Genomic DNA, 20,705 nt, shown 5'->3' with positions numbered 1-20,705 from the left:
TCCAATGACACCACAGAATTTCAGATAGTAGAAGTTGTAGAATTTAGAGTGTCAGGGATCATTGTGCATTTGGTCCTGCATTGTTATTTGTAAAATGAATTTAACTGCCTTAGGATATGGTGGTATTTTATTTGTACTGAAATGTGATTTTAATTGTATGTTAATAAATAAAGTTGCCCAGGGGTCAGAGCTATTAGAGCCATAGCAAGAGCGTGGCGGTGGTGGCAGCACACGCCTTTAATCCCAGCACTTGGTAGACAAAGCTAGGTAGATCTCTGTGTGTTCAAAGATACAGCCAGCATTGGAGACACACGCCTTTAATCTCAATACGGACCATAGAAGACCTGGAAGTCTCTACAGAGGCAGTCATGTGTTTGGGTTTACAACCAATGAGAAGGCAGAACAGCTAGACTATATAAAGACATATACACAGGAAGTAGGTCCCTTTCGGAGAGCTCTCTTGGCTGAAGTAGGAAGGGTAAGGCTCTTAGCTCTGACCTCTTGGCTTTCTTCTCTGAATCGGCTCTGTGTTTCTTATTTAATAAGATGGTTGGTTACATCTACATTAGGACCTTGGTTTTCTTCCATAGAAAAGTTTAATTCAATCTCTGTAAGACAAATTGCTAAATGGTCTTATTAATTAAAAAACAAAACAAAACAAAACCCAAACAACAACAACAACAAAACCCTGGAGCCAGATATTGGGGTAAAAACTGAGAGATCAGAGAAGCAGAAAGAAGCCAGCCACATTCTTACTGCTAAAAATCCTCAGCCAAAAAGAGAGATACTACCTGTATACTCACACCTATATCCTTTCTGTCCCTGCCATTTCACTTCCTTTTTCCACCCAGCTACATCACTTCCTGTCTGTACATACCTTCAGATCTCTATGGTCAACTAGTGCTGGGAATTAAGGTGTGTGCTACCATGCCTGGCTCTGTTCCCAGTGTGGCCTTGAACTCACAGACATCTGGGTAAATCTCTGCCTCTTGAATGCTAGGATTAAAGGCATGTGCTACCATTGCCTGACTTCTATGTTTAATACAGTGGCTGGCTTTTTCCTCTGATCTTCAGATAAACTTTATTGGGGTGCACAAATAAACTATCACCCCAACTATCCATTTCCTTTTAAGCTACTTCGAATTAAATATTTTGAGTGTGAGGATAGTTACTTGTGTTTCTATAGTTAACAGCACTTAACATATAACAAAAAGAATAGAAACCATGTAATATTTGACCATGAAAATTGTCATGGATGTGAATTTAGAGAACTTCAGGTGTCAGCAAGCTTGCATCTTTATTACATGTCAATGAGTTCTTAAATTATATAAAATTTTAGTATTTGTCAATGACTAGAGATATGGTTGTGGGTGTGTATGCATGCACACATATGCACATTCTCATGTGTCTGTGTATATGAAGAAAAGTAATGGTTCACAGATTCAATTATTCATTCATTCTGCATTGAAGTGTATTCTATCCTCTCTAGCAAGAAAATATACTTCTGGCAGGTCTGGGCAAGCTAAATTTGCCTAGCTTCCACCTAACTAACAGCTTACTCCAACTGATATGTATGTTTGCCACTCCAAGTCTACGCCTGTCATTTATCAGGTTTAGATGCAGTTCCTGTCTCCAATGTGCTGCTTTGGCAGAGTAGAAGATATTCTAAACTTGGTGCCTATACATTCTCAAATTCTTCTCCAACAATAAACAGTAATTCTTTTTTTCATTCGTATTTCCATTATTTAGTCATCAGTATCTATGAGGGAGCTAGGGAAAAGTTTGAGTCTTACTATATAGGGTAGATAGGGTTTGTTTGAGTCTGCGTCCTAGAAAACCTCTGTCTGGTTTGAAACTACTGAGGTTACCAAGAATTTAGGGCATATTAATATTCATAGAAAAGCTAAATCACAGTGTTCTTTTAAAAGATCCTTTGCTGGTACAGACTACATCAGCTCCCTAAAGTCTATCACACACACATGGTTTTGTGGATTGAATGTATCCCCTTTATACTTTGTGTGGACCAAAATGTGACCATTGGAATTGAGAGGTATTGCCTCAAAGAGTCAATTAGTCTTCAAAGGCTTGTTCATCAAGAAGAGAGTCTTATACAGCCTTTGGCCAACATGCTTACTTGCCCTTCTGCCTTCTGCTATGTGAGGCTTCTGTATGGAGAGCCTGCCCAGACCAAATCTGAGCACTTTGGTCTTGTCCATCACAGGCTTTGGAGAAATAACTTTCTGTAGTTTGCAAAATACCCAGTCTTAGACATTCTGTTAGGTCATCATGAGGTTTTAAAAATACATCTCCTCACATCAATTACTGTAGGAACCAGGAAAAGTAAAGTGTGCTGATGAGCTTCTAAAGAGTAATGCACTATAAAATGTCACTTAAAGCTTACCTGCCAAATGCCATATGTTATAACTTAGTTCCATATGTCACTCAATGTCCTATATGTTAACAGTGATAATATTGGGAATTGAATCCTTTAAAATGTGGACTCCTAGGTCTTTGGAGATTTGTCCTAGAAGGGGGTTGTGCGACCCGGAATCTTTCCTTTGTTGCTTCATGGCCATTAGCTGAATGGTTATGTACTCCACCCTTCTTACCATTGCTCTGGCATCTCTACCAATGATCTAAAACCAGTCGATGGATGGACTGTCCAAATCCATGAATCAAAACTAACTTTTTATCTTTGTAAGATAATTATAACAGGAATCTTGATGAACATACCTTGATACCTTAAACACAGCTTACTGCAGAGCAAGAACATAGGAATAAGAGTGGACTGGCCCCAGGAACTATACCTGTAACTGTAATGGGACAAGGTAAGGGGCCAAAAAGAGCAAGCACTAAAAGATCAGTGGTATATGATAGCCAACATGTGACAACATACTCAAGCATTTAGTGACAAGAAGTCAAGTAGGGCTCTGTAGAGTCCTAGTTACATGCCACTGAGGTTAAGAATCAGATGCTCCTTACAGCAGTATCTTTACATTTGAATGAAGCATTTAGTTAGGGCTGGAGAGATGACTCAATGGTTGGAGGCCCATGCCTGAGTGACCTGAGCTCCATTCTCGGTCCCACTGGGTAGAGGAAGAATATTGACTTCTGGAAATTGTCACCTAACCTTTATAAGCACTCCACAACATGCTCTGTAAAAAACTAATTTTCTTTAAGAGAAAACAGTTAATTCTCAAAATAAGTAAGCTAGTAAGTAGTACATGCACCACCTACAAAGTAACATTTCCTTAGAAGTTTCTCTGAAATTATGATTTTGTGTAATAGGCAAACATTTTAAGGAGGTATAAGACCATGTAAAATAAGTATTCGTGAAAACTGCATTAAGTGGAAGCTGTTGGGTTTGGAGTTTCACTTGATGTTAGGTGCCAGTTAGGATGCTGTTTTGGGGCAGGTGGTTTTACCACTTGCAATCCTTACTTGTAACTTGAGAATGTGTCTAAGATACTCAGGTCTGGACAGATGAAAAGCTTTTTAAATTTTCATTAGATGTTGGTGTATTTTTTGATGTGTCTTATCTAAGTTACATTTCCTGTTTCAGTGAATTATTCTTGATGTCATTACACATAAAAAGAATGGGGTAAAATAACCATTATATTACATTTTCCTAAAAGAGCTCCAATTACTGGAAGCAAGGTATCATCTGACCACATTTGAGAAGGGAGCCACAGAAAACTAACTCTAGAAAGAACAAAGACAAGCCTTGGTTATTTCATAAATGTAATGGTCCCCCCCAAATTAAAATAATCATCTGCAGAGTTAGAATTACATTAAAATGACATCTCCCATCATTGCAGACTTAGTCATACAGGTAAATTGCTGAACCTTTCTAAACCCCAGTCTACTTGGAACAAGAACGGCAGCCATTTCTCCTCATAGCTGTGTCACCAATGAAGAGAGGGAAGGCAACACAGTGATTGAAATATTCTCCTTCATAGCATAGAACAGAAAATGAAATTCTGAAAACTCAGATTCATAGATGGATAAGGAAATATGGTTTTTACTTCTATTCTGTGAAATTCAGTCCTGGCTTGGTGGTTTATTTGGTCTGTGACATTTTGCTAGTGACTTAACCGTTTGAAGAGCCACTGATTCATCCAAAAAGGCGAGGAAGTAACACCTCTCTCATTGTCCTGTGCAGATTTCAAATGAAACACTGTATTAAAGTACTCCCACTTTTACTGAAGCAGGAGATTGCAGTGCTGGCTCATCATATTGCTCAGCTTTAAAACTGCATAACATTTTTCCACTTGAGCAGCATGAATCCCCATATGCCCTTTTATCTGTACTTCACTGTTCTTTATGGTTCTAGTTACAACAATGGATAGGTTATAATGCCATTACAGCCCAGTTCCTTCTGGAACCATGGTTCCCAGGACATACCATTGCAATGAATATTTGCTGGACTGAATTGGACCCTGCTTGGCAAACTGATGAAGAATATGTGGAGTGCAAACTTAGTATCTTCACAATACTGCCTGGATTTAATGATATCCTCACATTAAATATGTGTCATAATATGTATTACAGTTAATGCAAGAACGTCTTTTAGGCAGGCAAGAAATACACTTGAATATTCCAATAATGTTGGCTTTGTATCCACCTATATAACATCAGCAATGAAAAAGTAGATATAACTGCTTTTACTTCCAGGAATTACAGGATAAGCCTTTCTGGTCCCATTGAAGTTTCCCTATTTTGCTGTGTATAAACAGTGTTAGTATGATGGGTGTCCATGCTATACAACTGATTAATGTATGATAGTTGAAGCTTAGCTATAATTTAGCAATATAAAATGAGTTTTCAAATAATGTAAACTTCTTTGAAGGTCTTAAAAAACTTGTGGAAAACAAGCTAGTATTTTACCAGCTGAAACCATACATGCATTGCTAAGGGGCTATTTAAAATGATATCCATTACTTGACCTCCAGCAAATAATATGACTAAAATATACTGCTTTTGGAGAATCATCTGTTCTCCTCTAATGGTTTTATCTGAAAGAATATTCCATATTTTTCTTAGCAATATGTCTTATTTCTTTTTTAAAAATTCTTTTTATTTATTCTTTGTGTCTTTAACATCATGCTTCTCTATCCCATTCATCCCCCTGTCCCATAACATCTGCCTTCTGCCCTTGCAACCTCTCCCCAAAATAAAATAAAATAAAATTTAAGAGAAAAAAATAAAGTCTCATCATGGAAGCTGGAGTATGACACAATGAGTCACATGGATTGCCCCTTTATTCATATATCTTTACATGCAAGTGTTCATAGCAAGGAGTCATTGGTCTGGTTCAAGGCTTCTGGTTTCTGCTGCACTATCAATATTGGGCCCTTGCTGGGACTCCTCTTGGATATCCTGTTGTATTGTGTCATGAAGTTCCTGTAGCTTTGGGTCTGCAGGACCAGCCCCTTCACATGCTCCAACAGATCACAATTAGGGTGGATGTTGAGGTGGCCCAACTCATAACCCTAGTTCTGGGCCTGAGTATTGCAGGGTTGGTCAGCCTATCAACTCTCGCCCATCCAGGGTGAGCTCTCTGACATTGTCCCTCAAGTTCATCCCTTGCAGTGATGAGGAAGGGAAGGGACCAGTTCTCTACTGCTTTCATGCTCCCAGCATCGGGTTTTCCATGCTTACATCATTAGGGCCAGCTCTACTGTATTGCCCAGGCCAAATACAAGGGTTGAGGCAGATAAGGCCAAAGCACTGGGCCATGCCTTAAGCAAACAAAGAGCTATGACATGTGCAGAGAGCACTCTAGCCAGAGGAAACCTGACCCATAAGCTCCAAATCAAAAGATGATGATATGCAGCCCAGAGCCAACCAAGCAATGTCACAGCAGCTAGAAGTAAAGCCCACCAAAAATCTACACACAAAAACCTCAGCCCTTTGTTTAATAAATGAGATATTGCTTGCAAACCTCCTGGAGTCTGTGTCATTGACTCTACATCTGCTCACCACCTACCCCTGGGATCAGACATAGTGAGACCCCAGCTGCAGAGCCAGTAACATTCAAGGGTCACTCTCCTAAGTGCTGCAGCTGGTAAGGGGCAGGGATAGTTCTCCTCTTTAGACCTCAGGGCCAGCAGATGTGGAGGCAGGACATCTCTACCTGTCCATGCTACCATATGGCAGGTATGGGCCAGGGCCAGATCTCCTATGCTCCTGTTGTCGGGGCCGGCTCAGCCACCACCCCCTGGACAGGGTCAGCTCCAGTGTGCTGCCCAGATGAGGTGCATGTCACACTTTCCAAAGTGCTGCAGTTGGTAAATGGGAGGGTCAGCTCTCTTGCCAGCTGGAGGTGGTAGGGGTAAGAGGGAAAGGCGTCTTTCCCTTGCCCTCACCACCACACCACATAAGAGGGAGGTGGTACCAGCTATCCCACTCTCATGCCCCCAGGGCTGGCTCACCCATGCCCCTGTCTACAGGGTCAACTTTACAGTGCTTCCCAGGTGAGGCACAGGGCCCATTCTAGAGAGTGCTGCAGATGGTAAGGGGCTGGGTCAGCTCCAAAACCTGCCACAGGGAACGGGGAGGAAGGCAACTTTTCCTCACTCATGCCACCACATTGCAGATGAGAGGGACCCATGTTTTCTCCTTGGAGCCTGGGGCAGACTGTCTGGGTGTGCATTTGGGTCGCCTTATCCCATTCAGTCTGTCATGGTGCTGTGCAGGACCATGCTTTCTCCTTGGAGCCTGGGGCAGATCCATGTCTTATTTCTTCAAGAAGTTCACATAGAGAATATGTAGTAGACAATTTTCTGTGGGGTGACATTTTAGAAATTTAGAGAGGCCAGAATACAACAGCCCATTGTTACTAATAAGCATTAAAAATGATGCTAAGTGACAAGGTGCCACACATTATTTTAAGCCATTTACAAATATCAATTCATTTAACCAAAATATCCTTATAGTATGGAATAGCTGTTGTGTTGGTTAGTCAAGTTACCACAAGTTAGAGTTATCTGAGAAGAGCAAACCTCAGCAGTTGAGAAAATGTCTCCATAAGAAAGGCCTGTAGGCATGTTTATGGGACAATTTCTTGATTGACGATTGATGTGGGAGGGCATAGAACACTGTAACCAGTGCCACTCCTGGGCAGATGGTAATGAAAAGTATAATAAAGATAGCTGAACATGAGTCTGGATAGAAAAATCAGCATGTGCTGTTCTTCCATGGTCTCTGTTTCTGTTTCTATTTGCAAGTTTCTCCCTTGGGTTCTTACACTGATTTCTGTTCATACTGGACTGTGATCAGGACATGTAAGATAACTAAACCCTTTCTGTTTCAACTTGTTATTAGTCATGGTGCTTTATCACAATTGAAAAAAAAAAGCAGAACTAGGATGGCTGTTATTTTGGTCCTGTTTTAAATTTGAGTAACCTTGGGCACATTCATGTTAAGTAACTTGTCTTCGGCCAAACAAAGTGTTAGTAACAAAGCTAGACTGACTGACTCTACATAGACATCTTGACCATTGAATTATACTTCACTATCAGTACAGAAATACCACTAGACTGGGGGTTGAGAGACACTAAGATTGTATCTAACTTCATTTTTAATGAGCTATATGAAAACTTTATTACTTCTTCAATTTTTTTACTTTCGAAATAACTGTACATTTACTATCCAGTAGAGAATATTACATAGATATACCTAAAGTACTCTGGTAGCCAATAGTTTGAAGATATAAATATAATGCTATCCCATAATAGTTATTTAATGAATATTATTTGTGGCCAAATTTAGTTACTTTTGATTTAGTTACTTTTGATTTTCCATAATAGTTTTTGATAAGATACATTATATATCTTGAAAGATGCATTATGATAGGAACAAGGTCTTAAATTAAACAAAAACAAAGACAAGTTAATTTGAATGGTTCATGCGCATAAAAACAACTCGAAGACACAAGGCACTTATGTAGAGGGTTGCCCAGGCTGCTAAAGGTGGGATATCTGGGGCAGCTAGAGGTTACTCTGAGTGAAAAGAAGAATTGCATGAGAGAAAATGTGTCAAGATGGAATTGCAGGACTTAGCACTATGCTGCCTCAAGAAGGTACTTCTCCAATGTCAGTGACTTCTACAATGGGCCCATGCTACACTTGAGCTGAAAGTAGACAGAATCCTGCCAGTTTAGACTACAGATGCCTCTTCTTTCCTCCTGTCACCCGTAGTGATGGCATATTTAAAATATTTTAGTTTCACTCCCAATTTTCCATATCATCATATCAAGAGTAAGTTGGATATGAATGTTCAAACTGGTATATCTGTCTGAACTCTGCGGGGCTCAGCAGATCTTGTTGAGAAAGTACTTCATCAGTTCTTGGCAACTAACCATACAAGGGAAGTAAGCATGGACAGAGATGACTCTACCAGCATATGTAACTCTGAGTCAGCCTGCTTTTGCATAGTTAGGCATTTCCATGATTTTATATTACGGAGCTGGATATCTTTAAAGGAACTCGGGTCACATACTTTTCCAGTGAGACTTCATGAGAAAAGGACAAACTGTGGGACTGAGTTTATTCTTCACACATCAGATCTCATAAGGAATTAGTTTATTTTTCTTGCCACTACAAAATAGGACAGAAAAAGTCTTTCTTAGACATTTTCATTCAGGCCCAAGACTATTCTACATGATGCCAAAGTCCCAGCTACATGGAAAGCATGGATTTTACTAGCTACAATACATGTAAGAAATAACAAATAAGAAAGAAATATGGAATCAGACATTAGATGCTGTGCAAGCTGACTCACTCTGGAATCACAGGTAGGTACAACCATCATCTCTCTATCATAGCTAAGTACAATGCCTGGATACATTAAGGGACTATGAGAATATTGTACCACTAACAAGTGGTGACATCAAAATTTGAACTAAAGCATCGTCTGTCAAGAGCTTGTGCCTGCCAGTCTTCCATAACAGTTCTTCTGGCTGTTCAATCTCAGGGTGCTTTACAAATTTTCCTAGCAGCTACAATGAGCATTTACAGTGATCTATTTACATTGTACAGTATTTGCCCAATATCAACGTACCCCATCACAGAGCTATCTCCTTGAGCATTGGAATGTTTGTCTAAATTTGCATAGATTGCAGTTCCATGTGCTGTGGGATGTTCTGTATGCTGTAAATGTGTTGCTCTGATTGGTTGACAAATAAAATGCTGATTGGCCAGTAGCCAGGCAGGAAGTATAGGTGGGATAAGCAGACAAGGAGAATTCTGGGAAGAGGAAGGCTGAATCAGGAGACGCCAGCCCACTGTCCAGGGAGCAGCATGTAATGGCACACAGGTAAAGCCATGGAACACATGGCAACATATAGATTAAGAGAAATGGGCTGAGTTTAAGTGTAAGAGCTAGTTGGTGGTAGGCCTGAACTAATGGCTGAGTAGTTTTTTGTTTTTTGTTTTTTTTTTTTTGGCTTTTTGAGACTGGGTTTCTCTGTATAGTTTTGGTGCCTGTCCTGGATTTTGCTCTGTAGATCAGGCTGTCCTTGAACTCACAGAGATCCTCTTGGCTCTGCCTCCTGAGTGCTGGGATCAAAGGCGTCTACCACCACTTCCTGGCCCTGAGTAGTTTAAATTAATATAGGCCTCTGTGTGTTTACTTGGGTCTGAGTGGCCATGGACTGGGCAGGACACAAAAACTTCTGACTACATCCATGTGCTGGTTTCTTAACATTAATTGAATTAACAGATCTGACGTAAACTGTGATAGAACGTGCTAAACAAGGGCTTGAGTAGTTCAGAGGAAAAAAATGTCCATGAACTAAGAAAGGGACAAGAAAACACTCAGAATATTGTTAGAACAAGTCTGAAGAGTAGAATTTACCTTAAGTAACCGAAAGTGATATGACGACACTCATCATGGCCCATTGGGATAAAAAATTGAGGATACATTTTGAGAAACAGGTAAAAATTTGATGATAGAATTATCTAAAGGAAGCCTTAAAAGAACCTCAATGTTAATAAAGATGTGGACATATTTGGAACTGTTAGTAAAATGACTAAAATGATTTCACTGTCAGGTTTATGGGGATTTTATTAGAAGCTTCATGCAGACTATTTCAGAAGCTTTGGTGTTTAGCATGGACTAAGCGAAAAAACCAGACAAGACCATCACAACAAGAGCAGGAAATGGAGATGGAGGAGAAAGATATCAGACTAAGGCAACTTTTAGTAGAATGTAAGGCTACTGAAAATCATATAGTGATACAAAAGATATATTTAAGGCAACACTGTTTCAATCTGGTTGACTGGCAATGCTTAATTTGGAATTAGAAATTTGGGTATGATGTTTTTCAAGAAAGAAAGATTATGAATTCTTTTGCGCATACCTTGAAACTTGAGCAAATCAAAAGATACACAGCTAGATCTCCAGATCTGGGGGTTCTACATCCATAATATACATCCAGCTCTAATTTGCTAATACTTGAGGGAAATGTACCTGTATTGAACATGTAAACTTTCTTTTAAAATCCTCTTAACAATGTTATATGCTAGTTATTCCTATAGTGTTATAGATTGGATATGAACTGTCCCCAGGAGGCTCATGTGTTTGAACATTTTGTCCCCAGCTCGTGGCACTGTTTTAGGAAGTTTGGAACCTTTGGTGATGGAAGCATCTCTCTGGGCAAAGGATTTTGTGATTTATGGCCTGGCCTCATCTTCCTGTCCTAATCTGTGCTACCTATGTCATGGAAGTGTGAGAAGGTTTACTCACAGGCTGTCCTTCAGAGCTGAGATCAGCTCCCTCAGTCTGCATTCTCCACTCTGATGGGCTGTTCCTCTCGCACCCTGAGTCAAAATCAACTTCTCCCTCCCCTAGGAGGTGTCATATTATGTACTCAGCCATAGCAAAAGGAAATGTAAACTACATTTTCCTGGTTTTCTCCCCATTCCTGTCACAGGTCCCTGGAGTAGTCAGACAACCTAACATTTCATTGGCCCTCTGCAGCTGCCAGGTCCCTGCCACACTTTCTTCCCAATAAGGTGACCAAAAGGAAGTGCAGATCAACCTGTGGGGCTAGGAAGAAGAGAGCAGCAAGGCTAACAGGTCAACCTGCCCCCTGAAAACATGGAAGAAAATAATAAAACAAAGAGTGACGAAAAGAATATTTGGACCAATAAGCACAAATCAAAGGCTCTGGGGAACAAAGAGAAAACATGTAGACATGACAAATAAAGACACAAAAGAATATTTACCCAGAAATGTGGCAGAATTAAGACTGGGTATAATCCAGCTTTAAAGAAGTACAAGAAAAAGGAGCCAAGTATGAGTGATGTCACATATCTCATTACCCCTGTCCCCCTTCCTGAGCCAGCTGTAAGACCTCTAAAAACTTTGTAAAAAGTGGGTATTTTCAAGCTGGAAGACAGTCCAGTTAGTAAAGCACTTGCTATGTAAACATGTAAATCTGGGTTCTGAAGCCAGCACACACATAAGAACCCGACTGTGCTGGTGTGCATATGAAGTCCCAGTTCTTAGCAGGCAGAAGGAGGTGAGTCCCTGGGGTTTGCTGAACAGTCAGCCTTTGCCTAATTATGGATCTTCGGGTGCCAGAGAGAGACCTTATCTCGTGAAATGAGGTGGATAGCTCCTGGATAACAACATTTGAGGGTAACTTCTAGCCCTCAAACACATACACACATGTATACATGCACATACTCCCATACATATACACACAAGGAGAAAAATGTATTTTAGCTCCATTGAAAATGGTGGTGGCACACACCTTTAATCCCAGCATTCATGAGGCAGAAACAAGCAGATCTGGTCTACAGATCGAGTTCCAAGACAGCCAAGGCCACACAGAAAAACCCTGTCTCAAAAACCTGGAAAAAAAAGAATATGGGTATTTTATCTGAATGTATGTCTGTGTACCATGTGTGTATCTTGTGCCTATGAAGGTTAGAAGAGGGTTTGGGTCCCATGGAACAGAACTTACTGATGATTGTGAACCACTATCTGGTGCTAGGAATCAAACCTAGGTTCTCTGGAAGAGTAGCCAGTCTAACTGCTCAGCCTTATCTTCCATACTCTTAGCCCATTTTTACATGCAACTGACCTTGATTCAATAGTGGCTTCTTTGCCACAGAAGGACAACATTGAGCCAGGAAGTTTTGATTGTCCAGGGAGTCAGCTTAACACTCTATCTGTGGAGGAATAGTTTGATTTGCCATAATACAATGAGAACCAAATAGCCCATTTGAGGTCCCATTGTATGTTTAACATTTTTTAACATTTTAAGTTACCTCTTTATTGACTGTTACTTACAATAATTACTTCTTAGTTAAAAGTTCATTATTGCCTGATCAGAATTGTGTGTGTTCTGTAAAATCTTTGATAGTCTAGTTTTCATAAGGATTTTGTAAATTGTGCCATAAAAGATCGAAACCTTGAATATGTAATATACATGAAATAAAATTGTACATTGATGGGAGTTAAGTTTTAGTATATGAAAACACTGGAACTTGAATACCTTCTTAATGACAATTTGCCTTCAACCTGAAGGCTGAGAACTCACTGTAATAATTATTTTAATGGGGATCATAATTCATAATTTTCTACATTTCTATTTCATGTCTTTGCAGATTGTGTAAATATTGAAATGTTTGTGTTCTGAACCTTAACACAACCAGCCTATTATCAAGTACCAGTAATGTAAAATTTAGTGTATATGTTCATACAAAAAGAAGAAAGGAAATTCAGAGATGTGCATACATACATGTACAGACATATATAGTTAGATGGGATCAAAGTAGAAGAATCTATGTATCTGAGTATGAGGAAAAATTTACTTACAGTGGAAGTTGACAAAGAAAGAAAGAAAGGGCATGACAGGCTGATTGTCATGTCTGAGTACAAAAGGAGTTAAAAAACCCACTGCTGACAATCATTCTTCATACACAGAGACAAACCAGCCACCTATGATGAATAACAGCATTACACATTGTCTGGCTAGCTCAAACAAGTCCAGCAAAGACAAGTGCTTCCCACATCATCTTGACAAACCGAAAAATCAACATTAACCCAAAAAGCAGAATACATGTTCTCGGGTTTTCATCATTCCATCAATTAAAACCAGCCCTTTAGAAATAAAATTCTCCAAAAACAAAGTTATATTGCTCTATCAAGGAGCAAACTTCAAGTCTAGTTTCAAGAGACCAATATTTCTGTCATCCTGACAATGCCCTGAAATTATCTTGCATGGAGGAATTGGTTGAAGTTTGTATGATTTGTTTTCTTTACTCTTATAATCACTAGTCATTCTTCTTAGTGGTGAGTAAAAGCACACGATAATTTCTACATAGGCCTTTTTGATACATTCATTTTCCACTGAGAACATGATGTCCTGTTGGTGCATGGCCAATTTAGTAGAGAGTGCATCAGTGTGGCTAGTGTAAAGAAACAGAACTTACATTTCTCCAAGCAACTCAAGAACACTAGTTGTCCCTAAAATTGTGCTCTTATGACCTAAGAAAGGCATTGTCATTATTTTAGGCCCAGTTTTCTCAGAGAAAAAGTGGGCCCTGGGCCAAACCATTCACATTAGCCACAAAGAAGTTGTTTTGTCAAATCCAGTAAAATATATTTATACATTTACTATAAATTTTGCCCTAAAGCATTACTTACTCTGTGATCTGAATTTATGATGTTTCAATGATATCTTCTTATGTATGAAAGTGCTGTATACTGAACAGAGATCCATATCCACCTCCTATTCAGGGATTCAAAGTTCCTGCTACCGTAGAGGAGTAAACAGACAATAGAAAATCAGTGAAGACAGCCACGGAACTCACAGGTCTACTCCACACTCATACAAGCTGATATATCACCCAAGCCAAAGTATTTTGGCAGAATGTAACACATGTCAGTTGTTTTGATAGAAATGATGGCATCCAACATTTGTTTAGTGCTGACTATGAGTCAGGACCCATACTAAGGTTCTTTTCTATTGTCTCATTTAATCCTCCAAACAATCTTAGAAAACAGTAAATGTTTTATAATTGAAGAAAATATAGTACTGTGGATCCAATCTGGATTCTGGCTAATTTAATAAGAAATTGCGTAGCTCACAGAATTCACAGTAGGAGTTAATGAGGCTTGAGCAAAAATGATGAGGTTCAAACCCAGGCTAGATGCTGCCATTGAAAGGGGGGCTGACTAGCTTTGGAATGTCCAACCACAAAATTCCCAGGTGCTACAGATGCCAGAAAAACCTGTCGCTAAACTTCATATTATTTCTTCAAGTATCTGAATCCTGGGCAGGAGTCATGTCTGTGCTATGTGTCTCTATGGTGGTTTGCCAGAGCTTAGAAGAGGATAAAAACTGTTCTGATCACACCTAGTTTTGACTTCTGTGTAAAACACAGTATCTCCTGTTACCCATGGAGGAACATTTCAAACTTGAGCCATGGATAAAGTAAAACCCTGTGTATACATCAATTTTTTTTTGTGTGTAGAAATATATCATGATAAATTATAATTGATAAAATAGGCATATTAAGAGATTAACAACATCTTCTAATAAAATAGAACAGTTACATCAACAGACTTATTAGATATTACTTGGAATTTATGCATTGTTTATTTCTCGAACTTTTTCATTTAATGATTTTGGAACATGGTCGGCTGTAATTGAAACTGTGATAACAGGGCATGTTCATGCATACCTATTATCACAGCATTTGGGAAACTGAGGCAGGATGAACTGTGCAAGGTCAGACTTGGCTACTTAGAAAGTTTTACAGATGGCCCAGGATACAAAGAACTCTACTCAAAAAAGAGAAAACAAACAAAAAAATAAAAAAGATGAAGAATATAAAATGAAATCACACAGAAGAAGGAGGCTACTTTTATAGGAATAAGCTTTAAGTTTTCACCCCCTTCCAAAAAAAAGCAAACAGTTTGAGCTGCTAAAATGTCGCTTACGTCACCTACAGAAGTTTGCAGGCAGAGTTGTTTCTGCACTATACTTTTTTGGTCATGGTCAGGAAAGTGGATAAGAGGGAAAAGGCACTTACCATACAAATCCAATGACCTGAGTTCAGATCTTTAAAACCCATGTGGTGCATGTAATCCCAGCCTTCATACTGGGCAACAAGAGACAAAAACAGGAGAATGAAGGTGGTGGGCCATTTGTCCTGAAATACTTAACATCATGACAGACAGTAGGAGAAACCCAGACTAAAACAAGATGGACAGTGAGAACACTGTCTATTGTCCCACATACACCCAGTGTAGCATCTGAACACCCTTGCACAGAAACACACACACACACACAAAAGCACACATCATCCACACATTCATAAAAAAATTTAGAAAGATTTTAATTAATCGCACGCTCTCCAAATGGATAATTTAGTAGTGCTGCAGTTTATTGTGTGTGTTATTTTTTAATTTTAATTGTTTTTTTAATAAAAGAAAGTGTTAACTGGGATTACATTTTCAGAAAATTATGGTACATGATGGACCAAAGTCATAGTGACAGGAACAGCTGCAAGCTCATATCTCTTACCACAAGTAGGAGGCAGAGAACACACTGGTAACAATGGGAGGCTTTTTAAAGCCCAAAGTCTGTTCACAATTACACATCTTCTCCAACAAGACCTTGCCTGCTAATCCTTCCTGAACAATTCTAACAACTGGAGAACAAGTATTTAATAATATGAGCCAATGAAGGCCCTTTCCATTCCAACCATCACAACCACTCAGCACAGCTAGGAAAATGAAGAAAGAGAAGGAGGAAAATGAGGAGGAGGAAAAGAAGAAGGAGAAGGAGAGGAAGAGAAAGATGAAGAAGAGGAAGAGGTGGAGATGGGAGAGGGGGAGAAAAAGGGGGAGGGGAAGGAGAGGGGGAATATTCACTCCAAGGAAGAAGAAGACAGATTCAATCTAATGTCAAACAACCTCATTGTAACACTGTGGGAATATGAGTACTTTCTAAGGTACTATACTCAAATGAAATCATTATGTGTGGTTTAGATTAATTCTCTAGAACAATTTACTAATAGACTACAAGAACAAAATAAAATAAGACCACCAACATAGCTTAACAATGCAACAAGTATTATTTCTTTCCTTTAAAGTTTAAATTTCAATACAATATCTTCATTAGTTCTGACTACAGATGAAATGGTAGTTTTGTCTCTGTGTTCCTGTGTTCTTTGCTTGATGGCATTGTTTTTTGGCACATAGCAGGTAATATTTATAAGGAGGAGGAAGGCTGAATGACTTCCACTTTTCCAGTTTTTTATTATGTGGGTTCTTATTGCCAGAATGAAATGATACCTGAACAGGCTTGTTGGCACATTGACACTCACCTGTAGTTCCAGTAGACAGGATTCTGAGGACTGTGAGTTCAAGACTAGCCTGGACTACATAGCCAGACCCATTTTTAATGTTTGGCAGATAGTTTCATTTTGTTCAGCTGTTTGTTGTTGTTGCTGTTGTTTTACTTTTTTTTTTTTAGGTAGGAGAGGAACATGTCTCCTTATCCCAGGCTGGCCCCAAACTTATTGTAGCTGATAGTCTTCTAATCTTGATCCTCCTGGTTCTACTTCCCAAGTTCTGGGATTATAGGCATGTGCCACTATTCCCTAAAAATGACTTTTTCTATTTTAAACTTACATCTTTCTTTCCAGTGACTTAGTGAAGATTAATAATGTCTCATCCTTCCTTTATTCTTCTGTTTTGAGGCAAATGGTAATTTCTCAGGAAAAAAATGACAATATTGCTTCTACCTCTTTGTTTACATACTGGTGAATTGTTCCTAACTTTAATGAATGGTTTTCTACCATATCAGTTATTCATTCTCAAATATCTCTTGTGTTTCCCTTTATGGATTCAGTATTAGCTCTTAGAACTTGGAAATGTTGACACGAGCACTATACACAGTGGATTTTTTTTTTTTTTTTAGTTTTGAATGATTTTTGCGTATCATTGGCTATACATGGGTTTGATATGAAGGTTTCTTCAGTTTTTTTCTCTTAATATGAATGTAAGTAAGATTCAATATGAACAAAAACCACTTTTAAATACATACATTTGAGTGTATACTAGTGATTTCAATGAAATGAGGATGGGGTTAGTATCTCACTATACAGTTCAGTGTATATCTTTCAATTCTTTAGAAACTGAAGCGTGATTCTAATTAGTCTTAACAATAAAAACCAGGAATCAGATATTAGAGTAAAAACTTAAAGATCAGGGAAGTAAAGGAGCAGCCACGGTCATGTCCTACCTCTCCAGATCCTCTGACTGAATGGGATGCCCAAGATCCTGTCTCCACCAGCCTTATATTCCTGTGTCCACCTTCCTAGTGCTGGGATTAAAGGCATGAGGTCCCAAGTGCTGGGATTAAAGGCATGAGATCCCAAGTGCTGGGATCAAAGGCATGAGCCACCCCCGACTAGCCTCTATGGTTAACTAGTGGCTAGCTCTGCCCTCTGATCTCCAGGTGAGCTTTATTTGTCAGAATATTACAACACAAACAAAATATCACACAACTAGAAACAATAGAAGATGATTTGCAGACAGCATATGAAAAATACCATCATTACTACATGCAGCAATTATCAATACTGACAGAAAATGAAAATACCAAGTATTAGGAGGACAATGTCTATAATTCACCATAGCACTCACCAAAATGAATTCATACAGCAATCAGGCCTGAGAAAGAAGCTGTTACACAAGAATAAAGTAGAAAGCCACTGAGTTCACTCTGTGACAAGTATTGTGAAATAAAGAATATTATGAAGTTAACCTTTCCAGGTAGGGTAAAGAAAAAACTGTTCATGGATATAGAAAAGTCAAACTTTGCTATCATTTAAATCTAGAATGTTCTCCCAAGACCCATATGTTAAAAGCTTTGCCCAAGTGTCAGAAAAATGTGGTAGAACTTGAAGACATGGATCCTAATGAGGCATTGTCTGTTCACTTGGCTGTGCTCTTTCAAGGAATAGTGGGATACTAGGCCCCTTTAGTTCTGGGCCACAAGGTGAAAGACTTTATTCTGAGATACACTTCCACTGTGATGTACCTCACCATAGGGTCAGTGTTGTGGGATGTTCTTTATGGCAAATGTGTTAATAAATAAACACTGATTGGCCAATAGCCAGACAGGAAGTATAGGTGGGACTAACAGAGAGGAGAATTGAGGGAACAGGAAGGGAAGGGAGAGACTGCCTGGAGCTGCCGCCAGGACAAGGAAGATGTAAAGTACCGGTAAGCCATGAGCCACGTGGCAAAGTAAAGATTAATAGAAATGGGCTAAATATAAGAGTGAGAGCTAGACAATGATAGGCCTGAGCTAATGGCCAAGCAGTTTAAATAATGTAAGCATCTGTGTGTTTATTTTATAAGTGGGCTCCGGAACTGGCGGGACTTGGTGGCAGGAGCTGGAGAGAAATTCTCCAGCTACAAAATGGCGCCCAACGTGGGGCACAAACCCACAACCCTGAGATTAAGAGTCTCATGGTCTACTGACTGAGCTAGCATTTGATGACACCAATGACTTTGGGAGTAGATCTCCGAAGTTCTGAGGCAAAATGAAGCTTTTCTGTTTATTTGTGAATTTTTCTCTGGTGTTTGCAAAGCTTTCTAATGCAATGCCATCCATCAGCTGTTTCACTGTAGCAATCAGCCTGAAGCCCATGTTCAGTGTGGCTTTTGTTCCACTTTACTTTTATTGCAACTTTTCATAAAGAGAACAATTAGTAAATTAAAATTGGCAAGCAGAAAGATCCTTTCACTTGTTTAGGAAGCAGTCAACACACAGGGAACAAATCTATCTGAAAGATTCCAGGTAAACCAAGAGAGAGCTATCAATATGCAATCAGAGTGTTTACCTTTAATTAGTGGAAACATAATATGTGAAGAAGAATATGCATAAAAAGATACAACAGCATTAAGATTCAGGTAAAGTCCTAAGGAAGCTTAGAGAAAGCAAGAACTTAATTCTAAACAGGGTTTCCATTTCAATTTTTAAATTAAAGTCAAACTCCATACTGTCTTGTGAATTGGTATTTGCTCTCTTATGGCAGCCATCTGGGTCTGGGTTATGTATTAACTTGTAGCGATAAAGCACCAGAAATGATGGATCTGGGGAGATGGAAAAATCACATAAATTCTAAGAGTCTTAAAAACAATTCTCAAGGGCAACATCTTGTCCTACAAACCTGATATTATAACTTCACACTACCATTTTATGGCATGTAAATCTTAGAAACTATAAGAGAAGGTTATAAATTGCTTGATCCCATAAGACAATCAGGTGTCCTTGGGCAGACCTTTCTATGTCTCAGTTTCTCAACTGTAACATAAGGGGGTTAAAGCTCAGAATGGCTGATCATTTCAAGGTCTAATATCCTGAGACTCTAAGACTTCGCACATGGGCCATTTTTCATATGACCAATTTTCATTCCATGAATAAATGCTGTCAGGTTTCCCGTTCCACATAAGGGGACTCTACAGAAGTAATTAGATCCCCATGGAAAAGCAATGCCCTATATATGTCCCACACCTCATAAATAGTCTACGGTGAGCATTTGTGCATCCTATGCAAAGTAATAAAAAATTGAAATCTCCTGGTTTGCTCAAAACAATATTTTTCTTATTAGAGATACAGAGATTATGCTCATTTGCAAGTTGTTGACACAGAATACACAACCGAGTCTTAAAAGCACACCCGTTCTTGATGAAAATAGCACTTGTATGCCAAGACTGAAAAGGTACCTATGCAGCAGTCCAGCCAAATAAATGTTAATAAGAGCAGATGTAATAGGAAATGGAAGGCCCTATTTTGTGTATGTGACAATCTATTCACTATCTCCAATAAATTCTCAAGCTACCTGAAAATCCTGTGTATTTTTATAGTTGTTATTTTTTGCCTAGTTGATATAGAAATCATAGCAAAGGTCAACTCTATACTAATTTGAAGATATGGACAACACAATAAACAGCACACAGTGTGGCTATGATTTAGCAGTAACTGACTAGTACACATAGATTTTCTATACCAGGTACTGTCTCATCCCCTTCCATTGTAAGCACTAGAGGGAGGAATCTATGCTTGATTTACCCTCCATCTATCAGGGTGTCTCTAACTCTGAAAGTTCTCAGACAGTAGGTGTTTGACGATTATTTCTTGGATGATTCATTGGCCACAGGTATGCCTAAGTGAAAGAGAAACCATGAATCCCTAGATGAAAGCCCAGTCTACCTACACAGTTCTCCTCAGTATGATCTCAGAAGTTTCCATCATTACGTTTGTCTTTGTGATATGTGATGCTTTCAAAATCAGCATTCCGTTTGTTTTGCTATTTGTTTGCCAACATTGCTGTGAGAAATGACAGCCTCAAAGACTTGAATGTTTCTTCTATTTAACTCCAAATGGGAGACTGCTGTGCAATATTAGTTAAAGATTTGTTACATTCTTACATGTTGAATTTGTTTAACTCTGTGTTACTTTGCTTGTCTAAAACACCTGATTGGTCTAAAAAAGAGCTAAGTGGCAAATAGCTAGGCAGGAAAGGGATAAATGGGGCTGCCAGGTAGAGAGAATAAATAGAAGGGGAAAAAGAGAAGAGGGAGGAGCAAGAAAAGAAGCGAAAGGATGTCGGGGGCTTTGAGTGTGGACACAATGCCAGTGGTCGCCATACTAATCCTGTCTT

This window comes from Peromyscus eremicus, chromosome 5 (genome assembly GCF_949786415.1).
Source record: "Peromyscus eremicus chromosome 5, PerEre_H2_v1, whole genome shotgun sequence".
Classification (NCBI taxonomy): Eukaryota; Metazoa; Chordata; class Mammalia; order Rodentia; family Cricetidae; genus Peromyscus; species Peromyscus eremicus.
Note: the sequence above shows the minus strand (reverse complement) of the source record.